This window comes from Jaculus jaculus, chromosome 10, assembly GCF_020740685.1.
Source record: "Jaculus jaculus isolate mJacJac1 chromosome 10, mJacJac1.mat.Y.cur, whole genome shotgun sequence".
NCBI lineage: Eukaryota > Metazoa > Chordata > Mammalia > Rodentia > Dipodidae > Jaculus > Jaculus jaculus.
The window spans coordinates 15622512-15633329 of NC_059111.1; positions in this window are offsets into that span (position 1 = coordinate 15622512).

Here is a 10818-nt window from a genome sequence, read left to right on the forward strand (position 1 = left end):
CTTTGCTTCTCGCTGGTGCACCTCTTGCTGCTGTTGCTACCATCAGGACCCAGCTTCTTCAGCTGTTCAACGTGGACTGGTGACCAGAGACTCCATGGGAATCTTCCAGGCCTTCTGTGCCAGATCGAGACTACGGAGGCATTCAGCTTTGTGCCGTGAGCAGCGACTGGGGTCCTGGGCTTTACTGCCTGCAGCTGGACATTGTTGGACTACGCAGCCCTGTCACGTAAACCATCCTCGTAAATTCTCTTTTATTTTTTTTAAAAAGATTTACCTGCTATTCATCTATCCGGGGGGGGGGTGGGGCAGACGCAGAGAGTGAGTATGGGCTTCTTGCCACTGCAAACAAATTCTAGATGCACTGCCATTTTGTGCATCTGCCTTTACGTGGGTACTGGGTAATCAAACTTGGGTCCTTAGGCTTTGCTGGCAAGGGTCCTAACCGCTAAGCCATCTCTCCAGCCCCCAAGTTAACTCTTATACACACACACACACACACACACACACACACACACACACACACATATATGTATATATCATGGCACATATGCACCCAGGCACACAAATACATACATACACATACACACATAAATAATAGAAATAGGAAAGAAAGAAAGAAAGAAAGAAAGAAAGAAAGAAAGAAAGAAAGAAAGAAAGAAAGAAATGCACAACACTCAGGAGGCTGAGGTAGGAGGATCGCTGTGAGTTCAAGGCCACCGTGAGACTACGTAGTGGATTCCAGGTCAGCCTAGGTTTGAGTGAAACCCTACCTCAAAAATCTAAAAAAAAAAAAAAAAAATTAAAAAAAGAGAGATTGAGATGTACAGATAAATACACATGGGGTGGGCATGAATCTAGAGACTTCTGTATTTGTGGTACATCTTATGGCCTTTTGAAAACTAATCATATATATTACTATGACCGCAGTTACAGTAGAAAACTTAAAGGCAGGGAAAAGACAGTTTGACTACTGTCCCTCCCAGAAAGCAGGTCCTGTTAGCTACTGCACCCCACTCCCATTGGGGAAACGATAGCAGGATGAGACTCTGGGAGGGCACTGACTGGGGAGGGGTCCCAGGAATCTGCTCCATCCCCGCTCGCTGGGCGTGGTGGCAGATCACGTTCAAGGCCAAAAGCTCAGGGGAAATCAACTCACCATCCACCAGCCAGCTTAGGTAAGGGAGGGGAGGGGTGTTTGTTTCTCCCTCTGAGACTCAGATCCTTCTGGGAACTATTGTTCCCAAATGTGGTTTTACAAAATGTCATTCTCTGCAAATTCCACGGGCAGTGCAGACTGATTTGCCCGTCTAGGAATTTGAGGGGCCCGGAACAGAAGGAGTGTTTTACAGGGAGGAAGGGGTTCAAAGCCAGCAGGCTCTGTGGAGTCCACCCAGGTCTTACGCTGTTACCCGCTCAGAATCACACCTCGTTAAGGGGAGCCCAGCCTTGAAGGGTTGACTTTAACAAGCTACCCCTTGGGGCACCCTGGCTTTATGTCAAGGTTTTCCAGGCAAACTGCTGTTTGTCCTGGAGCTGAGATGAGTCCCCAGTAGCCCCTAAAGCAAGACCCAAACCCCATCAGATGAGGGGTTTTGCCTTTGCCCATCAACCCACGGGGGCTTGGCATGTCCCTTGAAGCCATTGCACGGGTTCCTAATTGTTTCCAAGTCATAAAGCACTTTGCCATCAGACCTATAGAATACCAGTAGAGGATGGGCAAAGAATACTGTTTCCATTTTACTGAGTCTCAGAGAGGCTAAGGGACTTGCCCATGATCACATAGCCAGGAAGGGCAGAGTTGGGAATTGAATCCAGATTCCCCAAGGCCAACACCAGACACCTGAAGGCGTCAGCCCGGCCCCCCCACCCCCCCTTGCTGAGGCAAGAGACCACGCACATTCAACAAGGCACAGCACAGGCCTGGTTTGTCTGTTGTCTTTTTTTTTTTCCTTTTGATCAATATTTTATTTATTTATTTACAAACAAAGAGACAGACAGAATGTGCATGCCAGGGCCTCAAGCCAACGCAAACCAACTCAAAACAAACGCGCCACTTTGTGCATCCGGCTTTATGTGGGTACTGGGGAACCGAACCAGGATCATCAGGCTTTGCAGGCAGGTGCTTTAACTGTTGAGCCATCTCTCTAGCCCGCCTGCTGGCCTTTCTGCAGTGGCACCAGTCTCCAGGTTTCTTGAGCATTTTGCCCCCTATTTAATTAGCCTTATTGTAGAGTTGCAAGTAACAGCTGGTGACTCAACCGAGAGTAACATTCGGGACAGGGCACAGCAAAGCAGCCCAGAGTGACCAGCTGGTGAGTTCAGGGGGCAGAGCCACCACCAGGGGCAGCAGGGAGGGTGAGGTGGCTCACGAGAGTCTCTTGGAAGGACAAGAGCACAGAAGGCTGTTTTCTGTTGTGTTATCTTCAAACTGATGCCTGAGGTAGCTTTTTCTGGAAGGCAGGTTCACTCCACAAGGTTGGCCTGTCGCCTTCCCTCTTCCTCCCTGCTCTTCTGTCCCTTCCTTCCCGCTCCCTAGCGCACCCCGCTTCTCCCCCCCCCCCCAGCTGCTGCCTCCCCATCCAGCCAGATCTTCAATTCTGATAGTTTCTCTAATGTGCTTGTCTTTCCTGAGTTGGCCAGATCCTCCTGGTCCCCCCTCTTTCTCTCAGTCCTGTTTCAGATTCACTCCTGCCCTTTCCAGGCATGCGATGCCCATCTTGGAAGAGGAACCTCTGGAGTCACAGTCCCGGAACCCCAAGTTCTGAGTCTGACCATGAAAAATTCCTGGGCCCCAAGGGCTGGGGAGATAGGTCAGTCAGTAAAGTGCCTACCTGCAAACGTGAGTACCTGAACTCCATCCCCGGAATCTCTTGTAAACGCTGGCTGTGTGCTGGGCACACCTTCAGTCCCAGCAATAGGGAAGAGGCAGAAGTAGGAGGACTGCTGTGAGTTCAAGGCCAGCCTGAGACTACATATGGAATTCCAGGTCCGCCTGAGCTAAAGCAAGACCCTGCCACAAAAATAAAATAAAGAAAGAAATAAAGAAATTCCGGGTGCGGTGGCACATGGTTATAATCACACCATTGGAGAGGCAGAGATGAGCAGATCTTTGAGGGTCAGTGGCTGGCTAGACTTGCCTAATTTGTGATTTCCAGGTCAATGAGAAACCCTGTCTCAAAAAAGGTGGGTGGGGGCTGGAGAGACGGCTTAGCGGTTAAGCGCTTGCCTGTGAAGCCTAAGGACCCCGGTTCGAGGCTCGGTTCCCCAGGTCCCACGTTAGCCAGATGCACAAGGGGGCGCACGCGTCTGGAGTTCGTTTTCAGAGGCTGGAGGCCCTGGCACGCCCATTCTCTCTCTCTCCCTCTACCTGTCTTTCTCTCTGTGTCTGTCGCTCTCAAATAAATAAATAATTTTTTTAAAAAAAGGTGGGTGGGATGTGAGGGCAATCTGGCTGCTACATCTGTCACCCATTGCGCTCCAGGGTTGATTCGGCTGATATGGCCGGCTAGGCAGGTGTCCCCTTCCTCCCTCATGGCTCTGGGTGCATACTCGTAAGAAGAGGACAACCTTCCCCGAATAGAGGAGGACTGGTCTTCAGTCAAGGGTCTACGAGTAGCTGAGCTCCCCTGCTAGGACCCCCAGACAAGCTCTCAAGAAAGGTGGATGGCATCTGAAGAACGACCCCCGAAGTTGTCCTCTGGCTTCCTGTCGGGCACTGCCAGGCACAGGCTAGAGCCTTCATGAATCGGGCCTGAGCTGCCAGGCGAGGGTAAGGACCCCCGGGCTATAGGAGGCCACTCCCTTTCCAAGCCTGGCACACCTGAACTTAGGCTCTGCCCTGTGACCCTTGACCAGTGGCCTAGGAAACTCCTTATATGGTATCAGCCAGCAACCTTTGCCCAGCCCCTCCCCCTGTGCCCTACACCTTCCCCCTGCCATTGCTTACGAGCTGGGATGCATGTCCCCATATGCTGATTAGGCATCAGCAAGCAACCTTGTACATCCAATCCCCTTAGGACCCTCAACTGCTTATGAGCCTATTTCCCTATTGAGCAAACCGAGCTGTTCACAGAGACTGTCTCCCCAAAGTGATTCTTTCGCATGCTCACCACCATGATTGCCTGGACTCCTTGGGGGACTGCAGCCGGCCCTGAGGACCCAGAGCCCCACAGCTTTCAAATGCAGATGCACATACATAAGTGTATATGTGCATACACACACACACACACACACACACACACACACACACACACAGATAGAGAGAGAGAGAGAGAGACACAATGTCTGGCCCCACACAGCTCATATAAGGGCTGGACAGACCATTTGGGGAAGGACAGGGATTCTGGAGCCCTTCAAGTCTCCTTGAGCCTGTGCTGGTGAGATCCTGAGATGGTACAGGTACCCATCTCTCCCCATAGATGGAGGTTCTCAGGTGGCCAAGAGGCCTAGGGCAAGCTAGAGCCTTCCTCTGGGACTGTGAGCCAAAGGGGACATCTCCTTCTATCTTGGTTAGGAGGGTGAGAGCAGCCAGAAGCTCCCTCACTCCTCTCCAGGTTGGTTCAGGAGACCTGCCACCCACTGCAGGAAAGCTGCGAGCCCAGCCAGGGCCTTAATCACTGTTCCAGAATAATCCAGACACCTGGGCCTGGGAGGCAAAGGCCAGTCGGGCGCAGCATGTGAAGGCTGGAGACCTTCTCCTTGTGCCTGGCACGATGGCCTGGTTCTGTGAGGCCACGGGTCCTCACTCTTCATCTTGAGCTCGCTGCTCCCGCGGGCTCTCCAAACCCCTGAAGCATGAGAGACCCAGCCCCAGGGAGGAGTGTGGCTTTGGCAATTCTCCCTCCAGTCTGGTCCTCACTGCTGTTTGGGCGGGGAGGGGGCACCCTCTCCAGATTCCATGAGTCTTTTCCAACGGGATAGAAAAGTGGCTTTGCTTTCCAGGAAACCCTCTGTCCCCAGGCTCCTGCAGCGGGATCTGCCAAGGCCTGGGCTATCAATGCCAGCTTAGTTCACAGAAGGGGCCTGGAAGAGGCTTCAGCCTGAAGTGGGTGATTGCTTTTCCTCCTGGGCTGCACGGGACAGGAGGCCAGTGGTCCTGTGCCAACCAAGGCAGCCCACCCAAGAAGGTGTGCATGACACAGTGACCCAATGGCCTGAGCTCACAGACAAGATCGGGTGCATTCAAGGTGTTATGGCGCAGACCTGGGCACACAGAGATGAGGCAAGGGATCGTGCCCAGGCTGGAGGGCATATCATAGATGCCCCTATTCTGCTAGCAAGCAGACCACCCCTCTGAGCTCCTGGGGTCTCTACAGAGCACTGAGTTCCTCCTCTGCTCTCTTCTACCCCCTTCCTCTTGCCCCTTGTTCCAGTGTCTCCGGGACGCATCCAATGCACTCACCCCCTTACCTTCACATACAACGTACTCACCCGTCTTTACTCCGTTATCCCTGTGTAGAATGTCTCCACTTCATCTACCCAAGGTCCAAGTCAAAAGTGGCCTCCTGGGCTGGAGATATGGCTCAGCGGTTAAGGTGCTCTCCCATGAAGCCCAAGAACCCAGGTTCATTACCCCAGGACCCAAATAAGCCAGGTGCACAAGGTGGCTCACGCATCTGGAGTTCGTTTGCAGTGGCTAAAGGCCCGGGTGCACCCATTCTCTCTCTGTGTCTATCTGCCTTTCTCTCTCTCAAAATAAAATAGATAAATGAAATACTTTAAAAATAATAAAAAATGAAAGAAAGTGGCCTCTTCCTCGAAGCTCCTCCACCCTTCTAGCCAGAGCTGAACATTTTCGCTAATGACACATCCACAAGGCTTGTCACCATAAGCCTCAGGCCACCTTGCTCTGGAGTTCGCTGTGTTTGCCTGCTGCCCCATGCCCAGAGTCAGGCCAACTGTCCTACTATAACCAGGTACGCTGTGCCCTTGGAAGACTCTGAAGCTTTTCAAGGATGTAATAATGAAGTTAGCCAGACAATAGCCAGCATTTACAGAGCTCTTGCAGTGTGCCTGGGCAGACTTCACAGACCCTCCTAACAGCCCTGGCAGGGAGGCGCTCCAGTCATCCAATTTTACCAACTGAGGCAGCTAAGACACAGAGGTAGGCCAGCGCCTCCACATCCTAGCCAACGCCAGCCTTGCAACTTACGTCTGACTTCTTCATTCATGGCAAGCTTGTCCCCAGTGCGCTTCGCCCAACACACTTAGCCTGCTCCAATAAGCTGCACTCTCCAGAATCCATGCACACTTGACACCTTCTGAGCATAGGGAAATTTCAAAACCAAAGCATTGTAAAAAAAAAAAAAAAAAAACAGTAACTGGAGAAATAGCTTAATAGTTAAGGCACTTGCCTGAAAAGCCAAAGGACCCAGGTTTGATTCTCCAGGACCCATGTAAGCCAGATGAACAAGGTGGCACATGCATCTGGAGTTCATTTGCAGTGGCTGGATGCCCCGGCAGGCCCTCTCTTTCTTTCTCTCTCAAACAAATACATAAAAATAAAATATTTTTTAAAAAATAATAACTGACACTATTGAGCCTGGGATAGGGGCTGGTGGCCACAGAAGGGTGGCGTGAAGGACTTTGCCCGTCTACCCACCAGGGTCCTCCATGTGTAGCAGCTCCTGGACAGAAACAAATCCAGCCCAGGGACACTCGCTTTCCAGTCCTGAGAGGATTCTCTCTCCAAGCCACTCTGGCCAGCTACTGGCCGCTGGTCAGTGTGTGCTCACTGATGACTTCAAAGTCCTCAATACTAGCTGGGCATGGTGGGGCACGTCTTTAATCCCAGCACTTGGGAGGCAGAGGTAGGAGGATCACCACAAGTTCAAGACCACCCTGAGATTGCATAGTGAATTCCAGGTCAGCCTGAGCTAGAGACCCTACCTCAAAAAAAAAAAAAAAAAAAGTCCTCTGTACTGGCTAGCTGTTGCTGTGTAACAAATTAGCCCAAACACTCAACATATGTTGCATCACAGTGTCTGAGGCCAGCAGTCTGGGAGCTTGTGGCTCTGCTTGCGATCTCTTAGGAAATCAGGCTGTCTGTCCAGCTGCAGCTCTCCAGGGCTCAACTGGTAGCTGGAGCCCACTCATGTGGCTGTGGGTGGTTTGATGGGAGGTTTCCTTCCATAGGGCTCAGGGCATGGCAGATACACACACACACACCTCAAGATGGAGGCTATAGTGACTGTGTGTACGACTGTGTACAGCATATGTGTAAGGTGTATATGTATATGTGTGTGTACAGTATGTGTGCACAGTGTGTGTATGTGTATGTGTATGCACATGGTGTATATGTGTATATGTGTGGCCTGTGTATGCATATGTGCATGTGTGTATGTGTGTGTATGGGTATGGGTGTATGCATGTGTGTGTACATATATGGAGGCCAGAGGCTAACCTCCTTAGGTGCTACCCACCTTTTTGGAGACAAGGACATTCTCTCTCTCTCTCTCTCTCTCTCTGTCTATTACTGGCCTGGAGTTCTCCCAGTGAGCTAGACTTCCCAGAAAGTCCAGGGGTCTTCCTGTCTTTTGCCTGCACTGCTGGGATTACAAGCATACACCACCACACACAGTTTTTACATGGGCTCTTGGGATTTAAACTCACATCCTTATGCTTATACAGCAAGCATTTTACTGATTGAACTTAAACCTTCTCTCTCTCTATCTTTTTAAGCATGTATTGCCAGGCATGGTGGCACATACCTTGAATCCCAGCACTCAGGAGGCAGAGAGGTAGGAGGATCACCATGAGTTTGAGGCCACCCTGAGACTACATAGTGAATTCTAGGTCAGCCTGGGCTAGAGCAAGACCCTACCTTGTAAATCATAAAAAATAAATACATTTAGAAAGATGACAGGAGAGGAGTGACAGAGAAAATCCCAACAGGAAAAGGGGAGTGTGAGAACAGGTAGAGGTGTGGGGTGGTTTGGCGAACAGAACTAAAAGGAGGCAGAGGTAGGAGGATCGCTGTGAGTTGGAGGCCAGCCTGAGACTACAGAGTGAATTCCAGGTCAGCCTGGGCTAGAGTAAGACCCTACCTTGGAAAACAAAACCAAAACTAAACAAACAAAAAAGCATGTATCCATACAAAATATGCTGTTAATAATAAAAATATGATATATTATATATATAAATAATAAAAAGCATGTGTGTGTGTGCGTGTGTACACTATTCGTGTGTGTGCAGGTGGAGGCCAGAGGACAACTTCAGATGCCATTCTTCATGTGCTGTCCACCTTTCCTGAGACAAGGTTCTCTCTGGCCCGGCGCTCTCTGAGTAGGCTACGGTGGCTGGCCAGCAAGCCCTAGGGATCCACCTGACTTCACCTCCCCAGAGCTGAGATTGCAAGTGCATACCACCATGCCCATCTTTGAAAAATGTGAGTTCTGGGCTGAAGGGATGACTTAGAGGTTAAGGCGCATGCCTGCACAGCCTAAGGACTCAGGTTTGATTCTCCATGTCCCACATGAGCCAGATGCACATGGTGGTGCATGGGTCTGGAGTTCTCTTGCAGTGGCTGGAGGCCCTGGCATGTCCATTCTCTCTCTCTCTCTTTCACTCTCTCTCTCTCTCTGTGTCTCTAATAAATAAATAAATAAATAAAAATAAATCTTTTAAAATGTGAGTTCTGGGCTGGAGAGATGGCTTAGAGGTTAAGCACTTGCCTGTGAAGCCTAGGGACCCCAGTTTGAGGCTCGATTCCCCAGTGCCCACGTAAGCCAGATGCACAAGGTAGCACATGCATCTGGAATTTGTCTGCTGTGGCTGGAGGCCCTGATGTGCTCATTTTCTCTCTCTCTCTCTCTTTCTCCCTCTCTCTCTCTGCCTGTCACTCTCAAATAAATAAAAAAAATTTTTAATGTGAGTTCTGAAAATCAAATTCAGGTCCTCATGCTTGCAAGACAAACACCTGACTGAGCTATCTCCCCAGCTTTGCAGTATTTCTCTTTTGAAGAAATATTTAATTAATTTACTTATTTGTCAGAGAGAACAGGTGCCAGGGCCTCTAGGCACTGCAAACAAACTCCAGGTACATGCACCACTTTGTGCATCTGGCTTTACTTGGGCACTAGGGAATCGAACCTGGGTCATTAGGCATTGCAGGCAAGCACCTTAACCACCAAGAAATCTCCCCAGCCCTGTTGTATCTCTTACGGCCAGATCTTGGAAGCTAGACCCCTCACTTCTGCTGTATTCTCTTGTTCACACAGGTTGACCCTGCTACTGCATAAAAGAGACCAAACTGGGCACAATGACAGGAAGTGAAGGCCATTGGGCACCCCAGTGGAGGCTGGTGGGTACAATGCCCATGCGGGGTCAGGATCAGAAAAGCAGAGCGAGATCTTGAAGACATGGATCAGAAAAGCCAGCGTTGGGAAATGGGGACAGGCAAACTTCAACCTGACTGTGTGCTTACCGGGAGCTAGACCATAATAACCTCATGGGGCACAGTTCTTCAAACCGTATGACTTTCCTTCTCGTTTTGCCCCAGAAAGTTTCCATCAGGGATTTTGGTTTGCTTTTTCCAGGTGGTCATGTAGGTTGGCTACAAGGCTCTGGAATCCATCCAGGCCTCTACGGTTTCAGCCTTGCCCCCACTTTCTTGGATTCCCACTACCCACCTCCTCCTGTTCATCTTCAGCTGCCCCACATCTGGCCTGCTGCTGATGGAAACTTCATTCCCTGGGGAGCAGGGCGAGGGGCAGCTGTGGAGCCTGCCAGCAAATTCCTGCAGCATGAACAGGTTGATTTTCTTTAAGAGATTTGAAAGCTCTGGGCAGCCAGACGTGGCTCTGTGGGGTAATGACATTTGCAGGCCTCCAAACCTGGCTCCCAGCTCCTGTGCATGGCCCCTCTCTCTCGATCTCAATCTCTCTCTCTCTCCCTTCCAACCCACTCTCCCTTTCTCCTTCCTTTTCAAAATGGACACCTCTGGATCCTGGCATCCTTCAGCCAGGTTCCCAGAGGTCTCCTCTCTCCTAGAGCATGCCTGGGGTCTGATTGGATTGGACAAAATCCAACGCTTGTAAATGAGGCATGCCAACCATGAGGCCTTAGTGCCCCAAGCACGGACAGACCCCTCCACCTGCTGGCTCCTGTGACGATGCACCCATGCCCTGCGTCTGCCAAGCTGCTCAAGTGAGGTCTGCCCCATGGTGCCAGGCCCGCTTAATTGTGTGTAACAGTGTGACTGGACCATGGGACGCCCAGATATCTGATTATACATGAACCCTGGGTGTGTTTGTAAGGGTGGGGGACCAGAAGATAGTTGCAGTTAAATGATTGGGCTGAATAAAGCGAAGAGGTAGAAAGAGGTTGGATTCTCTTTCTCTCCGCCTCCCTTGCACCAGGCCTTGTACACCCGTATCCTTGGTTACTGAGCCTTCTGACTCTTACTGAGTGCAGTGGCTCTCCTGGTCCCCATCTTGCACACAATACATCGCAGAGCTCCTCAGCTTTTGTGATCGCAAGAGCCAATTCCTTCCGTACATCTTCATGCATAGGTGTACATCTCCTCTCTGTTCCATTTCTCTGGAGAGCCCTGACTAATGCAGGCCCCTCTGACAGGTAATAAAATAGGACTCTGAAGATGAGAGCCCCTTTCGGCCTTCGGCTCTGGGCCTCTCTAGCCAGGCAGTTTGGGGCTGGCTGGGTACAGTCCCTGCCATCCCACCTCACAAGACTGTCGAGAAAATAAGATGCCAGTCACTGCCATGGGATTCTGTGCTCCTCTTCCTCCTCCTTATCTTCCTCTTCCTTCTGAAGCTCACCAAATATGCTAGACTGGCAGGTTGGTCAGCAAGTCCCAGG